Raw genomic sequence first — 24,646 nt, 5'->3', positions numbered from 1 at the left:
ATATATATATATATATATATATATATATTATATATATATATACATATTTATAAATATATGCATATATAAATATATATATATGCTGATATACATATACATTCTGATATTTATGTATATATATATTTGTATATGTATATATACATATAAGCGAGGTTATATATATGTATATATAACAAATATAAATTTATATTATATTTGGTTATATAAATGCAACTATATATATTGTATATAGTCATAATATAAATATATATATGAATATATATATATATATAATTTATATAATTATACACTAAATATATTTTTATATATATATATATTATATCTTACCTATATATAGATATCTTTTCTAGATAAATACCAGATAACTTCCTTCTTTGGATCACATATTTTCATTATGGAAATAAAAGACAAATCACCCTAGTTTGAGCTGATTTATTATATATTTTACAAATGAATACTCTCTCTCATTTTATAGAGCAAGATTTATATTATATATATAATGCCCAATGATGTGTTGGGCTACTTTCCTTTAATATTTGACATTATCCACTTATGTATATGGTCTATGTATATATGATAAATTCTGATACAACGGTTCTTTGTTTTATGGGGATCTCATTTATCTGAAATGGAACATTTTATTTTCAGTTAGTTATATATAATACATTTTATGAAACATTTATTTGGTGTTCATATCATTTTTCGTAGTTGAATAATTTATCTTATATATAAAACCCTAGCAACAATTTACGATAAAACAAATATGTATGATTTTGTCATTCAAAATATTATATAACCTAATCGAAGATGTATTGTAATTAATATTTGTAATCTTATGAGTATTTAAATGGTCAACTCGTAATTTTTTATATATATATATTTATATCATATATACTGGTTGTAAGCATATCCTCTTGTACAATTTTATAATGACCGCTTTCTACCATATATCATATAATGATCACCACTTCGCAATGAACAACAGTTAAAATAAATAAATATATACTTGATTATATGGTTTATATATATATATACATAGTTTTATAAATGATTATCTTTATTGAACTTTAAGTTCTTTATTATTTTTGCATATATACTGTTGACAGTATATGTAAATATATATATATATATATATAATGATGATATATATATATATATATATATATGCCTAAATGTATATTATAATAATATTATATTTTTAATAAAATAATATTATCTTCGTCTCTGATCATATATTCTAATTCCTATCTAAAAGTACGTAAGACAAAATAGCATTTCATTCTTATAATAACATATCACTGTAGTATATCAGTTGCAGTTTACGATATATATTATATCGCTCTCCATTAATTAATACCAGCACAACGTTACAATAAACTATTATGGCTGTATATTATAAAAGTCTTGCGTGACGATGGTCTGAGGATGTTGGTCTTTGGCATATAAATGTTCGTTTACTTTTTATATAAAATATAAATAAAGATTTTAATGTATATATTTTCCTTTTTCTTTCTGCATATAATTTTCTTAAGGTTAAATAGCCTTGTTCAAATATAGTTTTAAAAATGTATTCAGTTTTTATAGTTCTAAATATCTCGAGTTGACTCATAAATTATAACACTCTTAATATTCTATCAATGTATTAATATTTATAAAAATTATAGTTGGCAATACAAATAGTTCTTTGGAACAATAAGCACCTTTTCTAATATAGTCTTTTAAATCCAACATTAAAATTCTTCATATATTTATGCTATAAATACCATTATATTTCATTCACCTTTCTTATCAATTTTACTGCCAGGCTCATTTATGTATATAATGCTTTCTCTCCATATATGTATATTATATGAACTGATATTCTATAATTTACTAAGCCACATAAATTCATTCGGCAGAGAATATAGTCTCAGTTCTTCTTGTGATTGTGTGGATGGACAGCATATATATATCCTTTATAGATATTAACACTGTCTGAGCACAATTCTAATGATAACATAATTGCAAACATAAAAATATACACATACTTTGCACTGAATAAAAATATGCTTATAACATTTGCTCAGAATATATATATTAAATACTGGATAATAATCTTAGAATGGACCCTTCTTTCGTTTCTCTCCATAATAAAACCCTATCATAAAAAACAAGATACCTGTATCTGAAAATACATCAGCCATGAAATTGATATATTCCAGAAAGATTCGTCGCAGCTGGAAACCTGCCTCGAGCATTGTTCTAATATTTCTGTATGGGAAATATTTTAAACTCAAGTTTCAATATATACTTCACTGCGGAAATATACGGTTATGTTTCAAACCAAATATTTATATTCATACATATATATAAAACATATGTAATAATATATGATATAATAAATATGTATGTATGTGTATATATAATATATGTATATATATCCACATATATATATATATATATATATATATATATATATATATATATATATATATATATATATATATATATATAATATATATATATATATACACATTTCCTTACAGGCCTTTAACCAGAACAGATCTTTCTTTATTATTTTGGCTTGAACATCTGACTTTAAGTTATGGGGAATCATAAAAAAAAGAAAAAGTGGATGATTTAATGAGCTTAGGGCTCTACTTCATGAGGGAATTTTACGTAAAACACTTAATTAAATTATTATTATTTACAAAAAAAGAATTAAAAGAAAATGGTTAAATTAATTGATTAAGGGCTTGCAATGCCTGAAGATCTTCCTACTGGAGTCTTGAATGGTGGTATGGCACAGTCCAAGATGAGTCAGACTGCAAATTGTCCCTCTGCAAGAGAGAGTTAAACATTACATGCCAGTAAGGAAAATATAACACAAACCATAACTCGAGGGTGCACTGATGGTGCCAAGGACTCGAGGAATGAATGAACACTTTTACACTGGAGCACAGGACATTGGAAATGGCACTGGATAAAATGGCACAAAGGACAAAGTGTAATACTGGTCTCAATAAACACTTCTAATGGCAAACTGTCGTGACTGAAAGGTCTTCACTTGTACTTTACCTTTGGAAGCGGGTCTCTGGCAAAGAATGACGAGGGGACAATCACACAAATGGCACTGGCCACTAATCACTTGGATGGTCCATTCCGAGGATGACTGTAGAATGAGTCTAAAGTCAAACTGCATGGACAGAGGGTGTGGATGGGGGAAGGGCCTCTCAGCGACTCTTCCTATCCTCCTGCACGTGTACAACTAACTGCCTCCCGCAACTGCTATAAAGTCTCTTCCTGTCAAGCTCCTTTTAAGGCAACTGCCAAGGGTAGGGGGTCACAATGGAGCACATGTGGTGACAAATGATGAGCACTGAAGGTGTTCAAGCCATCTTTTTGTTCCCCAGGTTTCCTGTTGGAAAGACAATTCAGTCAGCTCAATCTGCCTTTGAATGGCTGTTTTAAGCAGCTTAGTTGGGCTAAAGCTGCTTGGGAAGTGGTACTCTACCTTCTTATCCTTGCCCTTTTTATCCGTGCCATCTAAATATCTCTTTCCCAGGTAAGGAGAAGGACAGGATTGGAATGTTGATAAGATTTATGCGATTGGTATCTGAGTCAACTTGGGTCATGGGTTCTCAATAAATTGAAGAACCTTTAACATTCTAAAGGGCCGGCTTTTAGACTTCTTGCAGATTATAATAGCTCCCCACGGAAGATAACATACAGGCCTTCATTCGAAAGCTTGAATATGTTGATAATCAAGAAGTCGGCAATGGTTTTACGTTGACTCTTCTCCCCAACAAAAATGGATACTCATTCTAACACACTAAATGGAAAATACTTTAACACATTAATATAAACTAATTAACATGGCATATTAATTTTCTTCAAATTACGAGCATGAATTACTTTAAGATTACAGGACAAGATAATTTTTGAGGCTGGAGACAAAATATTAATAGTTAAATTACATATAAGTTCCTTAATTCTAAATCAACAAGGCATGCGATTGGTACAATATACCTTGAAGAGGTGGTGTAAATGATAAAACAGCATTTTTTTTTTTAATGACATCCCCTTTACGAGAAATTGTGATGACGATACATAATTTTTGCCAATTAAAGCGGCAGTACGAGCTCATGGCTTACCCTTGGATAGGTTGACAGTTTATGCTTTGACAGTTGTGAGCGAAGAGGTGAGCGAGTATTCGCGAAATTTAAAATCAACAACTTTAAAGGGTATACTAATTTTATGAACATACATCCATTGCCTACAACATTACAGACTATAAACAAAGATACTTTCGCTCAATGTTATGACAGGTTAAGCAGACAAATGACATGGGGTCTGGGACAAAATAGAGTTCTTAGAAGGAAGGATAAATAATAACAAACAAAAATTAACAAAATGTTGGGCGTGACCGCATATGAGGCAGAACACGTCTCTCGGATTTTATGAAAGGGGCATTTAAAATCACAAAGGGCAGAGTCTATGACTCGCGATTCATTAAAGAGAAAAATAAAATAAATAACTAAATGAGTAAATGATACAGGCATTACGAAGGGGGCCATGATAAGAGTGAGGTTTTTGTTTTGTGTTAAGGAATTTATCGTCCTTCGCCTATGGGCGACAGCCCAGGACGATCTCTCAGCCCCAGGGCTGGAAAGGGAACCAAACGACGTGACTCCTTCAAAGAGCTGACACATGCCCTGTGCCAAAGTATGGGCGCAGGGCGTGCCACTATCCCACTCTGTTACTTCTTAAACATGATTTTTTAGGGGGACTGGTATCATGTTTTAATTGCCTCTTGTGGGGATAATAATTTTGAAAAGATTAACAGAAAGGATAAAGGGATAGAAGTTCCAGAGGAACGGAAGAAGATAATGGAGGCCTTGACATCCTCTTCTGGATTAGGGGTACCAAGACCTTCGAAAGATGTAATGGGGCACAGATGCTGGAGACTTAGAGCTCTTTGTAAACTACCTGAAATTTCCACGCCCGTTGGTAATTCTGCCGCAACCTTTCCTACTGGACAGTTGTCCTCTGCCGGGAAGCGGGGCCCGGAGACGGAGGGCGGCATGGAGTGCCACCTGGGCCGTGCTGCTGCAACAGCTGATGGACACAGGGGGGATCTTCTGTGCTGGTTCTACCATGATCCATCATTGCCAGCTCTTGGAATTCATCATCCAAGTGAGGATAGGTGGCAGAATCCTGACTGCAATTGCGTCGGCAATTCACTGAGACAGAGAGGGGCAGCGGTTGGGGGGGGCGTGACGGCTCGCAAAATATCAATGACCAGCTCAGGCACTGGTTGCGAGACCGCACCTTCTTCCGCTGGGTCGGGAAGGCCGATGTCTCTCCTGACGCTGGTAGTAGTGCCAGGCTGGGAGAAGAGGGGTCCTGAATTGGATCCCTTTTATGGAGATCGGGTTGTGCTCTGGCGCTGGTGGTGGGCAGGGTCAGGCACTATCAGGGTTTCTTGCTCATCGGGTCAGGACGTGGAGCTTGCACTGCTCGGTGCATGCAAGGGCACTGGCAGATTTGGAATGGGATTTAGCATCTCCTGGGAGGGAGATCTGATAGGGCCCTGGCACTGGCACTGGGCAGGGCCAGGCACTGGAATGGATCGGGAACAATCAGAGGGCCACTGACATCATACTCAGGTGGCATTGGTAGGAACTTGCATCCTTCTGGTACCCAGGGGCGCCAGTCTTGACTGGGGGAAAGTGCAGGAGGCTTACTCGCACCCGAGGAATGAGTTGGGGAATGGACCTGGATTGTCGTGATTTCTGGCAGGAATCCGAAAGTCCTGTCCCAGGATGTGACATAGCCTCCGGAAGATGGCTTGCCACTGCAAGATTAAAATTTTTGATTGATGGTCTTGTGACCTCAATTGGACCGTAGGGAGTATCATTTTTAAATTATTTACTCCTCAACAGACGAAGTTTCGTCTGTTGGGATGATAGCTCCATAGGGGACTCTGTCCTTTGTTATGAGGGAGATTTATGCCAGAAGTCCTCGAATGCTTTGACTGGCCCAGCGTGGGGCAAAACTGCCTCTGAGAGGGCCACATATATGGGGCCTTAGCAGGAGGCCCAAGGACTTCAGGAATTTGATGGCCATGGTGACGACAGCGGGAGTATTTGGTTTATTATTTTTAGGCATTTCCACCCATGAGGAGTAATGGCCATAACCTTGCATGCGTGCACAGTTTTTGGCTAAAATCTTTCCGTACTGCCCCCTGTGGAAGGTGCAGAGTTATTTGGTGGGGTTTCGAGAGAGGATTTAAGAGTGCGTTTTTCTTGTTTCGCATTGCTCAGAGAATGCCCCGTCTTCCTACAAACCCGCAATGGCAAGTTAGGGTTTGCCTGAGTTTCCCATTTTATGGAACAGATCCCCGAGGAGGGGCGGGGACGGATCTTCCACCCCATTGATCCTTCCCGAGGTGAGGTGAGTCTCCCATATGTCTGCTATCAGCAACACTCACCGAGTGTTGCAGGGGCCTCCCACTACATGCGTGGCGAGGGCAGGAGGGACGTAGCGCCGGAAATGCTCAAATTTAAATTTCTTGCATACCTTGGCGGTGCTCGTGGCTCCTTTGGACTCGAGCCATTTGGCCAATGCCTCTCAGTGTGGTGCACCAAGTTGGACCAAGTCTGGCCTTCTCTCTGGCTGCTCTCTCCAACACCTCCTCCAGCACTCGGGGTAATCTCGTACACCTTAGTAACTGCTTGGCATGCGGCTGCCCAATCTCCCCTATCCTCTGCTGAAAGGATGGTGACAGGCAAGGAGTACCTTCCCTGAGGAATTTAGTGAGAACAAGGGAGAGTTCACCGTGGGGAAGAGGTTGCAGCACTCCAGGACTCGTTCGGCCTCTCAAGCCATACTGGGTTCTGCCTCCCGTCCATTTGGCATGAACGAGTGGCCTGGCTGAGGGTGCTCATTCCCGCCACGGGAGGTGGCGTTCTGTGGTTCTAACATCTGGGCTCATGGGCGCACTGTCATTCGATCACTCTTCTCTTCTCTCTCCGTTCTTTCTCCCGTTCTTTCTCCCCTCTCTTCTCTCTTGCAATTCTCCATCTCCCTTGTCTTTCTCGTCTCTCCTGGGCAATTCTTTCCTCTCTCTCATGCTCTTCTCTTCTTTTCTCACTCTTGCGATTCTCTCTTTCTTCTCGCTCTTTCTGCCTCTCTCTCTCTGCCTTGGCACCCAGTCACTCTTGGACCAGTTTCCCAGAGCTTTCCATGTTAATTCCATGTAGAATTTCATGAATAATTCTACCTCATTGTTGTTGGGCTCTGGTAGTAGCCATCTTGAAATAATTGTCAGGCCCTGGACTGGACTCTCTAAATGGGATCAAACCGATTTTTAAGGGAAATACTCAGGTTGTCTGAAAAGTCTCAACTGCAGGAATATGAAACATCATGTGTTCAGACTGCGGGAGAATGGATCTGTCTGAATAAGACAGTTGATCAATAGAATCTGAGGGAACTGTGTTAAAGTTTAATATGTCTCCGTGGACGTACGCTCTCTGAGTTAACTGGAATTTATGTCGCGCTTGGACTTGGCCGCTGGCGTGTGAAATTAAGGCGTTGTTCTAATTAGAATGATCAGTCCCGTAAGTCCATGAAGGCAGATGTGTGTGAAATACAAGAATATATCTCAAAGGACTTGATTTTGGGTTTCCCAGAGAATTAGAAATTCTCGCCTCTTGCGACATAGAATTTTTTTAAGAGTCTCTTAGGACTTGGAATTGGCTTCCCACGTAGGAATTCTCGCCTCTTGCGACATGGAATTTTTAGGGCAGTCTCTTAGGACTTGATTGAGATTTGGTTGAGAAATTCTCGCCTCTTGTGACGTAGAATTTTATTAGGTTTTAAAGGACTTGGAAATATGATTCGCCCTATAGGACTTAGAAATTATTAACAGGAAAAACCCAAAAAATTTTGCTGAAAATTGATTGAAAGGAGTAAGCACGTGGGTTGGGGCGACTTGAAATGTGGGTGAAGGTCATCTGACAATCACTGGGTTATTTTTAAGATTCTATTGAATGGACCATCTGGGACTCATAATTTCATGGGATGAGAATTATAACAGTAAAAATGACCTAAAATTTTCCCTAGAAGGCCCGAGTTCAAATTTCGTTTTCCTAATGCCTAATTCATTTAACTAAACTGAGGGAGGTGCATTTCAGCAATACCAAGCTGACTTTTGTCTTGTCCCATGCGGGAATTTATTCTTGCCTAAATAATTCGCTAATCGAAATGCCCAGTAAATTTATCAAGGAATTTCGTACTATTCCTTAAAGCAAAAAAAACAATATAAAAATTTTAACACAGAGAAATTTCTTGCACTATTCCTCGAAGTTAAAAAAGATAATATCCAGCAATGAAGCTGATTTTCTGTGAAGCAAAGAATTTGCTGTTCCAAATGCAAAATTTTAACACAGAGAATTTTTGCACTATTCCTCGAAAGAAAATATGGCAAGATTTTAACACAGAGGAATTTTGCGACTATTCCTCGAAACAAAAATGGTTAGCACTGTTTATTTCTAACTGCCTATCCTAAAAGGCATGCATTAATAAACCTATGCGCTGTCCTCTTCTGTCAGTGAATACATGCATCCCTATTCCTAATTCCTAGGAACAGTCACGATTGTAAAACAAAAATTTTTGCTAAGATAAACACATTACTTAAGTGGAACTCCCTTGGTCTGTGCTCTTGATAACCAGGTTTTGGAATTTGTCTCTCGCACCCAGCTTAGCTTTGCTAATCGCTGATCTGGTAGAGTTGCAAATAATGATGCAGGGAAAATGTAACTGCAAAACGAGATCTATGGCCAGGTCGCCATTTTTACGTATTTCCCTGGGTTTATGGTATAACTTTAGGTCAGAATGGAACTTTATTTAATTGGCTGGTTCTAACTTTACGTAAAGGAAATCTTAAAAGAAAAAAAGGGATGATTAGGAGCTGAGGGCTCTTCTTCATAAGAATGTTATGTAAACACTTGGGATAGATTAAAGTAATTATATTTACAAAAAAAGAATTTGAAGGGAAAATGGATAAATAATTAAGAGGCTAAAAAAGCCTGAAGATCTTTCCTACTAGGGTCTCGATTAAAGGCGAAGGCACAGTCCAAGATGATTCCACTGCAAACTGGTCCCTCTGCAAGAAAGATTTACACATTACATGCCAGTAAAGGAAAATTTAACACATACAATGATCTCGGAGTTTGCACTGGTGGTGCCAAGGCTCGAGGAATGAATGAACACTTTACACTGGAGCACAGAACACTGGAAATGGCACTGGATAAACTGGCACAAAGGACCAGAGAGTAATGCTGGTGCTCAATAAACTCTCAAAGGGCAAACTATCGGGACTGAAAGTCTTCACTCACTTTACATGGGAAGCGGTCTGACTGGCGAAGGTGACGAGGCAATCACACGATGGCACTGATAATCAGGAACTGTCCCTTTGAGGATGACTGTAGTCTGGATTAAAGTTGAGTGGATGTGGACATGGTATGAAGGTCTCTCCAGCAACTCATCTTCCACCTGCACGTGTATGGCTGCTAACCCCATTCCTCACAAGACTAACTGCTTTGCCTTCCTGTCTCTTCCTTTAAGGCAACTGCCAGCCAGGGGTAATGTCGTCGTGTGCAAATGAAGATTTGTCATTTTCCAGGTGTTCAGCGATTACTTTGGCAGGTTCCTGTGGAAAGACAATTCAGCCAGCTCAACTTGCCTTTAGGAGGCTGTTTTAAGAGGCAGTTGGTTAAAGCTTATTAAGGGAGTGGCATAAGGATTACTTTTATCTGTGTCATCTCAATATCTGTTTCCCTAAGGACAGATCGAATTTGACTGAGCCACCTCTGATTTCTAGGTCAAATGCGATCGGCCATGCGGTTCTCAATAAACAAAGGAGTGAAACTAGTGCGGGGGAGGCGCATTGTGCACAACTTCTGGTTTAATATAATACCGCCATATATATATATATATATATATATATATATCTATATATATATATATATATATATATATATATATATATATATATATATATATATATATATAATTTAATTTAATATCCAGTTTACCACCATGAAAAAACATATGTATACGGGAGTCATAACTAATAAAATTGTTCATCACAAGCATGGGGTAACTATGTGGTCAAAGTTGCTGCTATCGTTGTCTCTAAACCAAAGGTGTATGTTATTTCAAGGTATAGTTTATCTTTACTCAGTTAATGGATGAGAGATTTAGATCATCACTATTACAGATTTCTTCAACATAAATCCCATTGTGACAAGTTAACCAATATCATCAAAAAAAAAGTTTTACTTCGTCAAATAGTGAAAGTGTTCTAAATTTAAATAATTTTGTTTTAACTGCCTTTAATTAAAAGTTCTTGATTAATATATCAAAATTAATATTCATTTTTATACATGTTTCTACAATGTCAGAATTCATTCACTTGACAGATGGTTAAGTATATATTTGGAGCAAAGTTTATGACTATGTGATCCCGAGGAATTGGGTGGAAAACCATTTGTTTTACAAATGTTATGCATCTGGTTTTTCAATTATACATATTTTTTTATTTTGTAAATGCCTAAAAGGACATTTCTTTTGTTTCGTCTTGGGTTCCAGTTTAGTGGAAAGCTCGATCCCAGAGTTATTAAAATCTTTCTATTTAACCCCTGACAACTGACCATCTGGTATTCTTGTTCTTTTTGTTTACTTTGTAAACAGGATTATATCTGTACTTCAAAATTAGATGCATTAAAAACTGTTGAAAATCACACAATTCAAAACTTGAAAGTGTCATTTTCTGTGGGATTAAGCATAAAATTTACGTGCATCTAAAATGATTTTACCATATATATATATATGATATATATATTTGGCGATATATATATTTTATAGATATATATATAAATATATATATATAAAAGAAGATATAATCAGATATGTGGCTGTGATGTGTGTGTGTGTGTGTGTGTGTGTGTGTGTGCAGACATTTCATAAAGTCCTAATAATCAGAAATTTAACCTCTTAACTTCTCGAATTCTTTGCGCTTTTTGGATATGCTTGTACCTACAAAGCGTTTGGAATCAAAAGAAGAAATCATGAAGGAACTGTGATTTTGGTCGCAGGAAACAACCGTCATCATTATCACAAAACCATTGTCGACCAACTTTACGTGGTCAGGTCGGAAAATTACGAAGTGGAAATTGCAAATTTAACATTCTTCTTCCAGCGACAGTCTAATCTCAATTTCTTGTGTTTAAATCTTATATTCAAGAATTTCTACATAAACGGTCAAAGATAATGACAACATTAAAACTTCAATTTTTCTACATATATATTGTAAGATTGGCGCAAAATGTGCTATAACTGTTCTCACCCATAACTTTGGGTTGGTTTTGAACCTTTGAAGGTCCGACATAGGGGCTCAGAAATATAATTGTTGGGGACCAGTAATCTGCTGCACCGTTTTCTTTATATAGAAGATGCAAATACCATTTTCTATGAAATAGCAGCGTGCCCTGGGTCAGGAATCTTATACCCTACCAGAAGAAATAAGGTCAGGGCCAGGACTACCCTCTCACGCGGTCGCTGGTCTAGAAAGTCACGTCTCCGGCGGTCTTGCCCTCTGCCCCCATTCAGCTCGCCACCACTTCACCCATTCCCGCACCTGTCCAAATGTTCCGATCCAACATGAAGTGAGAAAACAGGAATAATAAAGGATTTTTCAGAAACGCTGAGCTGATATTCAACGTTTCCATCATCCACGAGCCGCGTAATCTACGATTTGAAGAAATACCTTGGATGGTTAACTGTCCAGCATCAGCGTGGTCCCGACCCATCAACAGCTGCCCGGCACTTACACTGCAAATGTTGTTTGTAAAACCGGAAGTTGCTAGTCACGATTACTGCAGCCCTTTGCATTTATTAATTTCTGGGCCGATAACTTTAGTTCCCTGATATTTCTGGTTTGGATATAGGTGTTCCCAGCTTCTTTCCTCTAGTCACAAGTAACGCCTCATGGAATCGCTGGCGTATGGAATGCACCCCCGGTAATTCAATCCCCAAATTCAATTAGTATGTTTAACGGTATAATATCGTTTCAGAAAGGACCGGTATGGGTAAGGTACATCATGGGTCGTGTTCCTGGGGTTTAAACTCCCCCTTCAGGGTAGGACTGGGTATCGTAATTTACCGTGTTCATCAGTTAATTTCCTTTGATCTTATGGAACTAGCAGCGAGCGACAGCAAGCTATTTTTATATCCAGTGTTTCAGTTCCCCCTTGAGAAGGCCCTCCGCTCCGTGTAAATTTTTTGTTTTGGTTTTAATATGTCCTGGGTATCTTACAAGGCCATTTTCGCTAAAGTATCTGCCTCCAACTCAAAAGACCACCCACAAACATATAAATATATATATATACTATATATATATAGGGAATATATCTATATATATATAATATATCCATATATAATATAACATATATATATATATATATATATAATCTCTACTACCAAGCTACGAACAAATAGGACGACGAGAAGAGAGAGAGAGATAGATATTCAGAGAGATTTTAGAGAACGTTTCAAAGATGGCTTCATCATCAGATGCTAAAATACAATAACAACAATTAAAATCAATACAAAGGACTCAGTAAAATCATGAAATTAAAATATAGATATTAAAGAGTCATAAAAGTTAAAACCAACCTAACGCCTCAGCAAAACTGTGACAACGAAGGGCGCCAAACACCAGTCGAACTCTTAAGCAATAAACAGAGGGGCACCGAAGGACATGAGATTCTATTCAAAAATGGAAAACAGTTGTTTGATATAAAGAACGAGGAAATCTGGAGAAGTTTCATCATAGGAATTTTTATCTAAATTTCAAAATCGTCATAGCAAAATAAGCCAACGCATTGTTTAACCATAAAAGACTTATGTTAAAAATCCTTCTTATCAATCAACACCTGTTATATTAACCAACGATCCATCAACTCACTTTCAGCATTCTTTTGGTGGATCCGGCAAGTCCCTTTCTATCTCGGGCATAGTTGTTAAAGACCCTGACAGTGGTTGCAACATCTCTTTGGCCTAAAAAGAGAGTTGTTCTTGACTTAGAACAGGTTTTTATTGATATAAAAACGTTTCTTTAAATCTGCCTCAGCGTAGTTAAAAATTTTTTCATCGTTCGTAAAGCTAAAAACATAAAAATCAAGTTTATAGCGATTGCTGGTACAAAGGAATGATTCCTTGAAATTTATTATTCAGAGTTTTTGAGATATTTCGCAAATAAAAGTTTATATTTATTCTGAAAGTATTTTCTAATTAAACTACTGGAGATGGAACTTTACACTACAGGAAACTCTAAGAGCACAAACAAGCTGTTGATAAAAATTTGACACTTTACAGTTCATTTGTCATTTTTAGATTGCAAACCTTGCAAACAATGAAAAAAAATATTGCTTCTTATGTCTCTAATTGGAAGTTCATTTGAAGGAGAGTATAATGTTCACCAGACTTACTGTTCAGCCAACTTTTTAGAATGAAGTCGTTTTAAATTCTCTGATTACGTCTGTCGGAGACGGCACTTCTTTTAATCCCTCAGTTTGCCCTTGTTTACCTAATTTACGGTCGTACTCATGGATGAACTTTTAACCACATCCGTTACTATTTAATCGCAGCGACGAGTCGGTTATACATTTTACCTGACTTTGAACGCTTCTTTCAGATTTTTCAAATATTCGGTGCATTTCCAAAAATCGTTTCTTTTTCAGGGAGTGGTTAGTTGGGAGTTTCCTTAAGAAATGATTTAACATTCTTAAATAGTTGTCTCAAAAAACAAGCTTCATCACTAAACCTGATAAATTAAAGTACTGTAATTCTCGGTAAACAGGATTATGTTGCAAAAATGAATTCTTACTATCTTATCAGGGAGTCAAAAATTTGAATGCATTTATTCTCCTTACTTTCAACCAATCTTTAAAAAAAAAGACAATTAAAAAATTTTAAAATCGCTTATACAGAAATAAACACCAAAGACATGCTTATTCCGGATCTGTACAGAACTGGTTCTTCTTATGGTTTATATGGCTTAAGAAAAGTGCACAGGAAGGAATTCCACTAAGGCCTATTTTGGCCTTTATAATACTCCTAGTTATAAGATATAATTTTTGCTTTGAATAATTATGAAAATTTTTTAGAAAATGAGCATTAAATTACTAACTCCAATATGTTTTCCAAGAAGATTGTTGTTGGACTTCTCTGTATACAAGTCTTGATGTTGTCTCGCTTTTCAAATGTCCAACGTTGCAGGCAACAGATACAAATTATCTTAGATAAGATTTTTATAGAACCAGGTTTTATCTATCAAAGGTTTGATAGAGACAGAAAAATTTTTAAATTTGGCTGTGCTGGACACAGATTTTTATTCAATGGTAAGGTTTAAGCTTGGTCGACGATTTTGCTATGGGATCTCCGTTGGGTCCAGTTCTGGCCAAATGTTTTTATGTGTCATTTGGAGGAAATGCTTTTTAGCCACAACTTTGATGGCATACTTCGCCCTTTATATTATAAACGGTATGTTGATGAACAAGTCACTCAACGTCTAAAAGTAAATGGGCTGCTGAACAGTTTTAGAATTCGCTAACAATCTCCATCCTAGTATTATTATAAACATTAAAACAATGAGTGCCTTCCTTTCCTTGATGTGTTAATTACCAGAATCAGACAAGCTTTCTTAACTTCTGTCTTCACGGCAACAAACGTATACTGGTCTTGGTTCAAATTTTACACATGTTTTTACAGGTTTATAAAAGAGCGGTATTTTAACGTTACTGCACAGAGCCCTTTCTCTCCTCCAGACTTCTATTCATAATGATTTGAGTTCCTTAGACCAATAACTGCTACCCAAACTTTTAAAATGAAAATAAAAATTCTTGAATAAACAACAACCAAACAATTCCTGTACCTACAGTGACTAAACTTGAATTTTATGTTTTCTTAACAAACAAGATACAAAATTCAAACTAAAAATTTTAAAGAAATGAAACACTGTATCAAGTTAAACCTGTTCTAAAAAGAACAATTGGCTCTCTTTTAATTTAAAGTTCACTGTTGTAACCTTATTCACTTTGGTGGTCTATACGAAGGGCTTACGAGATGTAATCTCAAGGGAAATCGATGAAGAGTGGTTTTTTAAGTTGACTCTCATCGTTTTGTTAGCCATAGAGATTCTAATTTGAAGGTTTTTCTAACATAAAGGAACATTCTAAACAATCCTTATAATTGCTATGACGATTTTGAAATCCTAGAGCAAGCTGCTGATGAAACTTCTCTCCATCTCGTCATTAACCCATCGGACAACTGGTTCCATCTTTGAATATCACATCTTCTTCTGCCCCTCTGTTTATTTGCAAACTTCGTCCCTTTTGCCCTTCTTTGGCACTCAGTTTTCTTTTCTTGACGTTAGGTTGGTTTTGGCTTTATGTTTCGGTTTAATATCTATATTTTAACGTTAATGATTTTACTGAGTCCTTTTATTGATTTTAATTGTTGTTATTTTTGTATTTTAGCCTGATGTTGAAGCCATGTCAAGTTTGGCTTAAATAAACCTGAATATGTATCACCTCCTTTTCGTAGTATGTCTCATAAAGATATATGATATATATATATATAATCCGGCGTTTTATATTTATATATATATATATATATATATATAATAATATACGTTTATACACGCCTATATATATATATATATATATACATATATATATATATATATATATATATATATATATATATATATATATATATATATATATACTATATATTAAAGAATCATGAACAAACAACCATGGCAAATATTACAATTTATTCTGAAGATTTTGCATTCAATTGGATGCATCCTCAAGTTCATAAGAATAAAGGCCAATATAGATTATTTAGATATAAAGTCTAAAAATTCGTTTATCCACCTTAAAATGAAAATTCTTCATCTGTTAAAAGTTATACTGACAAAAACCACAAAATTGTGATGTTTACGATAGCATCTTATCAAAGCAACTTGTCTGCAGTTGAACACAGTCCCCTCTCAACTTAGGACCTCTTTGACGTTTTGAGGGGCTTTTGAGTAATCCCCTCGAGATATTTGTTCACGTGTTTGAGTCAAGAGTCCCATATATCATTATACATTTGTTTGAATTTTTGTGCAATTTTTAACTTTTGAAAATTTATTGACCTGGTAAATAGGAAAAAGATATCATAACTGGGATTTGGTTTATGTCCGAAGTTAAATAGTGGGAACTGTGTAGGACCATCAACTGCCTGATAATGTTCAGACCTGGAGTCAGATTGATAGCTCAAAGGCGGAACTATTCTTTAGGGCTGGACCACGGTTCTACAGGACTCTGGCTCTAGGGATAGGGACTCTCAGCATTCTATCCGGTTTGCCCATAACATGATTAGGGTGGGGATGATTGTATTCTTGTAATACTCTCAGTCTAGCAAGGGTTTGGCTTACACTTGGGTCACTCTAATCATGTTGCCCATCCTATGGGGTAGGGTAGGGAGTGGACATTTGGGAAGTTTACTTTACTTGTGCCATTGGTGGAAGAATAAACTCCATGAAATGGCTGATGATATCTTTTAAAGTTTTCAGGTTAACTTTTTCTCCTCAAATTTTTTTATGATAAGTTTGAAAATAAAGATTCAGTACCCTGGGCCCTTGATGACAGTGACTCAGCACAGTTGACAACTGCTGAAAACCTCCTCTAACAACCTTTCTTTAGAAAAATTACCGAAAACAATCCAAATGTAATCACACGGAACCATATGCTCCAGTACAAAAACAAATCAAAAAAAAGCAATACCGTGTTGACCTAACTCTGACTCATTTGACTCCTCTTTTGGAATGGAAATTGGTCAAAGTTCTAACCTTAGAAACAGAACAACAAATTTCAGCACTAAAGTTTGAAAACTGATTTATTGAAGACACTCAACGACTGAAATGTCGTTTAGACAAATAAAAATGAGGACATGACTTATAGAAGCCACAACAAAAAACCAGTCTGAAAATTATTTAACAATAAAAAGTAGAAGCAACATAAAAATAAAAACATGATACTATGCATTCAGGGTACTATTGTACTTCCTGAGAAAATAATGACAAGCCAGCTGAAAAGAAAATATGCTGTTGGACTCTCTTAAAAATGAGATATACCAAAGTCAAGATTGAACTGTATATAAAATGCCAAGTAAAGTGAATAATAAAGTATTAAAAATTGCAAAAATAAAATTTGAGGGTCAATTACCTCAAAAATAAAAATTTTAGGCCAAAATAGAGAAGTAAGGCCATACGTCCCAAAAACTGTCAGTGAAATTGAACCTAAATGGACTTGTGGAACATTGTCGAAATGAACCATGCCAGACAATGGAAAGTGTAGTGAGCCAAAATGTGTAAACTGTGGACAAGGATCATCATGCAAGATCAAAAGAATGTATGTATCTATATACAATACAGAGAATGAAAAAATATTACAAGAACATAACTGGGATGTCTATAAAAGAAGCTAAATTGGAATTAAAAGTGAGAGGAATTCAAGACCCATCTAAAAACATATATATTTTTCAATAACAAGAACAATAATGAAACAAAAATGCATACAAATAGAAAGGGAGCACAGAAAAGTAAATCTCAAGAAAAATTAATGCTCAGGGAAAAAAATAAAATGGTAAAGAATAAAAGAAACAGGTACAAATGGGATGGATAATATTTTATCAAATTCATTTAAAATATTAATGCAAATAGGAACACAAGGAGGATGCTACTAAAAGAGAAGTAACAGAAGAGGGTCGTGATAGACTGGAAAATTAAAGATAAAAAAAAAGGCCTTGGAGAGAACACTATCCAAAACAAAAACCAACTATTAATTAGAGAAACATCAGTTGAATCAAAGACAAAGGATATGAAGAGAGAAAAAAAAAACAAACTAAGAATATACCTTTATCTCCTAAAATAATAGTAAAACATATGGATACAGATATCCAAAATACCGGAGAAGTGAAAGACAACCGTACCATACAACAATTATGTCAAGGGAGAAGAGATTACTCCATCACCAATAATTGATACAATAAAATGATATAAAAGAAGGAATGTTCATGAAAAAACACATGTGGATGTAATGATTGTTTTTTGCATTGTACAATAATAAAAAACATAACAAAAGATGGTTTAACAGACATTATAAGAAATTTTATAAATACAGAAAAAAAGAAACCAGATTTGAGTACCCATGAAAAAAGTTGCATGCATTTAGCACTTAGTATATTATAAAGAAAAAACAAATGATGTCGTGAGTAAATTATTAGAAAAATCCAGGATTCATGATACAAAAAAAGAGAGTCAAACTCGACTGCTGTAATAAAATATTTTTCAATAGTTATATTATACAATGGAACGTAAATGGTCTGCAGACCAGATTACACCTAGAGAAAATACAACGATTACTAAAAGAATGTGAACAATGATATTATGTTTACAACATGTCAACAAAACCATATCAACAATGGTAAATATATCTTAGCATCTACATCTAGAGAGAAAGAGGAGGCATTTAGGCATATATAATATATGTAATAAAAGGTATGTTATGACAAAGTACCTATAAACTTTACTGATCTGCAAATATCGAGTATTAAATGCGAATAAAAAACGATAATTATGTAATTTATAATTTATACAACCAACCTAAAAAAATTATGACACTGACAAACCTAAAGAATTACTTCATAATGCCAAGGAACCTAAATTAATAGTAGGTGATTTTAATCTCACAACCTAATGTGGGATTGTAACCGTACAGACTCAAAAAAAAGCAGGAAGTAAAATTAAGAACTCATAGATTCATACGACATGTGCATAAATGATAACGAAATCAGCACATTTTCTAAACATATAGAACATAAACTCAATCGACTTAACTCTATGTACATAGCAAACACAGTAGACAGATTGGATTGGAAGACAGTTGACAACTTTCACACAAGTGATCATTTCCCAATATTAATTTCATTATTATTAAAATAATCCCCACCAAGCATGTCCTCAATATAACATTTGTAAAGCAGATTGGGAGCAACATGAATTCCACACTAGGAATATCCCACCATTTGAATATTTAAAAGACCATAATGAAACTAATAAATTTTCTTGTTGATTTAATAAAAAAATATGCTGCTGATTAAATGCAAAATCAAAAGCTCATCAACAAAAAACACAAAGTCCCATGCTGGTCTAAAAACTAACAGAATAAATAAAAATAAAACACCAAAATCTGAAGACGATTAGATAACCTGAATAGAAAGTTCTTAAAAATAAAAAAAACATTACCGGTATTAGAAGGAACTTTACAAAAATTACTATATTATTAGAAATTGATACATTAAAACCTCTATATAACAAAAAATCTGCAAAACTTCAAAATGAGAGTAATTCAGGAAGAATCATTTCATGGAGGAAATATGTATCAGAATCTCCCTAATAATACTGCCAAACAAAAAATATGGGAAAAACCAGGAAAATAAATGGTTATATTAAACCACCTAGACATGCCATAATAAAAGATGGGAAAGGAATACTGATCCTAAAGAAATAAAATGTAATAGGAGAAAATTTAGCAAAAGTGAAGTAGTTATAAAAAATTTAGATGACATTTCTGCACAAAAAAAATAATGTAGAATTGATAACAATAAATTTTGAAACAATAGAAGATATATATTATAACAGAAAATTTAATGCTAAGAGAGTTGAAATTTGCTCTGTTGAGCAGCAATAAATCTGCCCCTGGAGGTGACAGTATTTGTTTGAGATGATCTGCTATTTAGCACCTTTGGCAAAGTCATACTTATTAAAGTTTTATAATCATTTATGGCTTCGAAAATTTATTTTCTGAATGGCGTAAAGCTAGTAATAATTCCTATCCCCAAACCTGAAAAGATCCCAGTAATGTAAACAATTACAGACCAATTTCTTTAACAAATTGTTTAACAAGCTGAGCAAATGGTAAATGCTCAACTAACATGGGCATATTCAAGAAAATAAAATTTTGACTCCCACTCAGTTTGGGTCACAGTGTAACAGATCTACACACTGGATTCTCTCTAACTTAAAAGACCATACGAAGAGAGGCTTTGAACGAAAACAAATTACTATAGCTGTTTATTTTTTTGACATTGAAAGGCATATGATATTACATGGAGATATGCAATATTAAAAATTTTACAAAACAACAACATCTGTGGACATTTACTAGGTTTTATACAAAACTTTCACGACAAATTGCACTTTTCAGAAGTGAGAATTGATGATGTATCTGTCAAAATTATTTCCACTTGAAAATGGTGTTCCACAAGAGAAACGTCCTTAGTGGCACACTGTTTACTTTATAATAAATGATATCAGTAATAATCTACCTATCGGCATTAAAAGTAACCTGTATATGGATGATTTTGCTTATATTATTCAGTACTCCCATAAAACATACAGAACGAATCATTAATAAAACTATAATAAAAATAGATGAATGAGTTTCATCTGAATAGTTTTAAATTTTCTACAAAAACTCAAGCAATCATGTTTTATAAAAATAAAAAAGTATAAAAAAGCAGAAGATATAGATTTAAAATCAGAAATCATTCCATAAACCAATTTTTAGGATTAGTGTTTGATACTCCTGAACTGGAAAGCCCACATTACATACATAAAATCAAAATGTAAAAAGAGCATTAAATCTAATTTAAAAACTATCAAGACACTACTTGGGAGCCGATCGACATACCCTTACTGTACTGTATAAAGCAACATTGCTGTGTCATTGATTATGGAAGAAAGTATATGGCTCAGCATCTGACGCAGTGCTGTAAACGTTAGACCCAGTTCACAATGAAGGCCTTAGAATATGCTCAGGAGCTTCCTTTAGATCATCACCAAAATCATCGTTACAAGTTGAATGTGGTGAACTTGCCTTTGTCTCTCCATAGAGAGCTAAAAACAATGAAAAGTGCTTTAAAAACTCAAACTAGTGATTCTCCAACAAGAAAATTATTTGAATTAAGAGATGTATTTATAAATAACCATCCATCCATCCACCACCTTTCCCAATTAGGAGCTAGAAGATTGTTTGAGTTGCTGAATATATAATATACAAGTGCCTTTAATAGTAAAATCACCTCCTCCTGGACAATTAATAAAATGAGAACGGTACACCTCAAGTATTTTATCAAAAAGTAACTCATATACAACAAGAACACAATAGACAGCATACAATACAGCATATAAAACCAAAAGGTCCATTACGCAATATATACAGATGGATCTAAATCAGAACACGGAGTGGATATGCTGCAGTGTCACAAGACAAAACTTATAAGTTCTCCTGCCTAATAATGCTTCTGTATTTACAGCAAATTGTATGGAATTGTATCAGCTATAAAAATAATCAAAGAATCATCATTCAATGATTTTGTGATTTTTAGTGATTCAAGAAGCGCTATAGAAGCTATTCAGAGTTACAAATCAAATAATAATATAGTACAACAAATTATATTATATCTCCATAACTCATATAATAATGGAAAAAATGTAAATATATGTTGGATCCCTGCCCATGTAGGATCAAAGGAAAAGAAGATGCGACAAAAGCAGCCAAAGAAGCAACTCACATGACAAGATCAAATGTGAATATCCCTGTTACTGATTATGCAACTCACATAAAAATGGGTATCATAAATAAATGGCAATATGTATGGGGATGAAGAACCTGATAGTAATAAACTGAAAACAAAAAAACCTAATATTAAAAATGGAGTTCATCATATCAGAGAGAGACACGCGCCGGGTAATTTTAACACGCCTTCAGAATAGGCCATACTCGTCTGACACATGGGCACTTAATGAGCAGCCCACATGGCCCGGCTCCCGAGTGCTCAGAATGCAGAATGATAATAACGGTCAGAACATGTGTTATGTGAATGTCCCAAAGTATGACCGACAACGAATGTCTACTTGAAAATAGATCAGTGAAAGAAATTTTGTCAGAATCTTTCACATTTTCAATCGTTTCAATTTTGATGTTCTTGAACTGTAATTTAATTAATAAAATATAAAAATAAGTAAATAATAAAAACATGAAAACCCTTTTAACATTTGAATTTTACAAAAAGAAAAATTTTAAAAATTTTGTTTAATTTATATTCTGAATTTTGATATACTGTTTTAAATGTATGTAAGGAAGTCTGAGTAAATGTATTTATTGTATGAGAGGATGTGCTTATGTGCAGTTTAATTTCATTTTAATTCATTCATCTTTTGTGTATCAGATGATCTGTGGGTCCCTGGCGGCTGACTTCAGGCCTGGACCTGGTATTTTAATCAAATCCTTCAGGCCCAGCCTATGAGAGCTGAAAGTCAGCTCAGTGGTCTGGTTAAACTATGATGATAATAATAATAATTGACGACATGAAGCATATAGGGTGCATGATATGATAGTCATCTTCTTGAAGAACAGCAGCTCCAATTCCACTATCAGATGCATCAACTTGTATCACAAACTTTGTATTGAATTTTGAAGCCTGCAGCACTGGTTTTGAAGTTAAAATAGCTTTAATCTTTTCAAAAGACTGTTGATATTCTGAGGTCCAAACAAGCTTGGTTTTCGGACTGGTTATGTCAGTTAAGGGAGCCACCACAGCTGAGAAATTTGGACAAAACCAGCGATAAAATCCAGCCATACCCAAAAATCTTTGTAGCTGCTTTCTAGTAGTAGGAGGAGTAGCCTTACTACCCTCTACATTAGCATCAAGAGAGCAGGCCTTTTCCAACTTCGAATCCTAGATACTGAACAGTTGCTTTCCCAAGTTCACTTTTCTGTAAGTTAACTGTTAGTCACACTTCTAATAGTTTCTTGAACACTTTCCTTAAAATCCTTAGATGTTCTTCCTGGTGTTAGAATAAATCTGTATCATCAAAAGTATATACACCCCACTCCTTACGATTGATCCTAGCAGCTGATCCATCACTCGTTGGAAAGTTGCAGGTGCATTCATCAGTCCAAATGGCAGGATAGTGTGTTGGTATAGTATTAAAGGAGTAATGAAAGCTGACAGCAGCTTTGCATCTTCATCTAAGGAAATTTGATAATATCCTTTTAACAAGTCTATTTTGGAAACAAACTTGGCTTGCCAAATATTATCAAGTAATTAGTCAATGAGAGGGGGCAGGGATAATTATCAACTACACTGATGGAAATTCAGTTTCCTGTAATCAGTACATCCTAAATGAGCCATCTGGTTTCTTCACAAACACACAAGGAGAACTGTAATGACTTGAACTGGGTTCTGCCAATCCATGCTAATAAATGTTCGACTTCCTTTTTCAAAAAACATCTCAGTAAAAGGTGTAATACACGGTAAGCTCTTTGCTTGAATGGCTTAGCGTCTTCTCTGATCTTTATCTCATGCTTTGTCAAGTCTGTACACTTAGGTATGTCTGTAAAATTCTCAGGGAAATTTTAAATCATCTCACTTAATTCTTTGCTTTGTTTCAACACTCAGATGTTTTTTGTTTGTTCTCCAAATTTTCCCAATATTGAAGAATTGTTCATCTTGTTTTCAGCTCCCAATTCAGCCATCATCGTCCTCTGTACATCAAGTTGTTTGGTATATAGACACTATTTCAGTTCTAGTCTCTGAAGTAAGGTTTCAAAAGATTTAAATGTGTCTTCCTCTGTCGTTTCCTTCTTCCTGGTGTTTCAATCACACAAGTTCAATCACTAATTTTTCTACTATCCTATAAGGACCTTGAAATTTATTTGTAAGAGGAAACCTTTTCACTGGTAAGAACACTAGAACTTGCTGTCCAACAGTAAAATTTCTTAGTCTTAGCATCATACTTCTTTTTCATTTTCTTTTGGCTTATCTTCAGATTTTCTAAAGAGAATTTTCTAATTTCTCTTAATCTTTTCCTCAAAGTTCTTCATATTCTCCTTGGACTTCCTCTTGATTTTCTTCCCAATTCTCTGCAAGAATTTTCAACGGACCTCTCACGTCTCGACCAAAAATCATTTCATTTGGTGAACATCCCATACTTTCTTGATAAGCATTCTAACTAAATAACATTAAGGTAAACCAACATCCCATTCTCTTCCCGATTCATTACAATACTTGGTTAACATACTTTTCAAAGTCTGGTGGAACCTTTCAAGACTCCTTGAGTCTCTGGATGATAAGTGGTAGATAACTGTTGTTTCACTCTAACAAGTTCATCACATCCTGGAATAATTTTGAAGTAAAGTTCGTCCCTCTATCACTTTGCACAATTTCTGATATTCCAAACTTGCAGAAAAATTCCCACCAACTTCTCAGCAATTACCTTTGCTTATACTTCTTACAGGAATCGCCTCAGGATATCTTGTTACTGGACACATTAATGTTAACAGATATTCATGTCCTTTCTTTGTTTTTCAGAAGCGGACCAACCACATCTGTTATCACCTTGCTAAAGGGTTTCCTCTAACTCTATCAGTTGTAGGGGAGCTTTTGAATAGTTTCATTCAGTTTTCCAGCTATCTGGCATGTG

The sequence above is a fragment of the Macrobrachium rosenbergii genome, chromosome 51 (genome assembly GCF_040412425.1).
Source record: "Macrobrachium rosenbergii isolate ZJJX-2024 chromosome 51, ASM4041242v1, whole genome shotgun sequence".
NCBI classification, from domain to species: Eukaryota; Metazoa; Arthropoda; class Malacostraca; order Decapoda; family Palaemonidae; genus Macrobrachium; species Macrobrachium rosenbergii.
The sequence above is the reverse complement of the archived record's forward strand: the minus strand, read 5'-3'. Positions refer to the sequence as shown.